This window comes from Mandrillus leucophaeus, unplaced genomic scaffold (genome assembly GCF_000951045.1).
Source record: "Mandrillus leucophaeus isolate KB7577 unplaced genomic scaffold, Mleu.le_1.0 Scaffold1, whole genome shotgun sequence".
In the NCBI taxonomy this organism is placed as follows: domain Eukaryota; kingdom Metazoa; phylum Chordata; class Mammalia; order Primates; family Cercopithecidae; genus Mandrillus; species Mandrillus leucophaeus.
Window position 1 is genome coordinate 15,622,154 of NW_012098097.1, and position 1,439 is coordinate 15,623,592.

Sequence of the window (1,439 nt, forward strand, 5' to 3'; positions counted from 1 at the left end):
GAGATGGGGTTTCACCATGTTAGCCAGGATGGTCTCGATCTCCTGACCTCATGATCCACCTGTTTTGGTCTCCCAAAGTGCTGTGATTACAGGCATGAGCCACCGTGCCCAGCCACTCTTGTGAAATACGTTTTGTTTTTTTTTTTTTTGAGATGGAGTCTTACTCTGTTGCCCAGGCTGGAGTGCAGTGACCTGATCTCGGCTCACTGCAACCTCTGCCTTCCGAGTTCAAGCAATTCTCTTGCCTCTGCTTCCCAAGTAACTGGGATTACAGGCACCTGTAACCACGCCCAGCTAATTTTTGTATTTTTAGTAGAGATGGGGTTTCACCATCTTGGTCAGGCTGGTCTTAAACTCCTGACCTCGTGATCCACCCACCTCAGCCTCCCAAAGTGCTGGGATTACAGGTGTGAGCCACTGTGACCAGCCGTGAAATACTTTTACACTTACCTTTGGGCTCTTGTTCCTATAATTTTGAGCAGTTATCAGCTGTGACAAACATCTCATCCAACCCAACTATTATAGAGAAAAGCAATGCAAGAGGCAATTTGGGAATAGAGAAAATAAGAAAATGAGGAAAAGAGAAAAGGTATCGATGGGAGTAACAGCAGAGGATGAAAAAGATCCTGAGGGTCAACACCCAGGCCACAGATACCTTTTTCAAAAATGTTGCTGCTGTTTCTCTCTTTGTTGCTGTGATCCGCTTCACTCCATCCGGGGACTGGACACGAATTATCTGTTGCAAACAAAACATGATGGTTACTGCACAGCCTAGTGAGGTCCTGATCTACTACCATGGCTTCCATCTGTGGTCTTTTAGCATCTGGGTCACTGAAACTTAAAGCCAAACCTCACTCTTCACCTTTCAATACCCAGCTCAATCCTTCTAGAAGATGATGCCGAGGGGTAAGATTCATCAGCATATGGGGAGATATTTTAAGAGTACTGTCCTCTCAACTCTTAGTTTCACTCAGAAAACAACTTTAATTCCTAATCACTATTTATAGAGTATTTGTAAAACACTTTTCGTCTCTTCAAACTTAAACAGGAAAAAACCCACCATGAACCATGAATGAATGGTGTTCTTTAAAAAAGATGTCTTTGGGGGGAAAAAAACAAAAGATGTTACTTTGTTCCAGGATCTACATACAAACATTAGATAGTCTTTAAGAGTCCTACAATTTAAAAGAATCACAGGAAATTTTCTAATTGTTACTTTTTTTTACTTTTTTGAGACAGGGTCTTGCTGTCACCCAGACTGGAGTGCAGTGGCAAAATCACAGCTTACTGCAGCCTTGACCGCCAAGATTCAAGTGATCCTCTGACCTCAGCCTCCCAAGAGCTGGGACCACAGGCTTGCACTACCACACTAGGTTAATTTTTTTTTGTAGTGATGGAGTGTCACCATATTGCCCAGGCTGGTCTCGAGCTCCTGGGCT

The 1,439-nt window shown here is 43.5% G+C and overlaps 1 protein-coding gene across 1 annotated transcript in view; it reads right to left on the minus strand.

Moving 5' to 3' along the window:
* The window catches only part of NPLOC4 (nuclear protein localization 4 homolog (S. cerevisiae)), a 92,216-nt gene extending 91,480 nt beyond the window's left edge, over nucleotides 1–736 (minus strand). The window contains exon 1 of the mRNA XM_011993679.1: nucleotides 656–736. The gene's annotated coding sequence lies outside the window, so the exon portion shown is untranslated. The remainder of the gene's footprint in view (nucleotides 1–655) is intronic.
* Nucleotides 737–1,439: the final 703 nt, after the last annotated feature.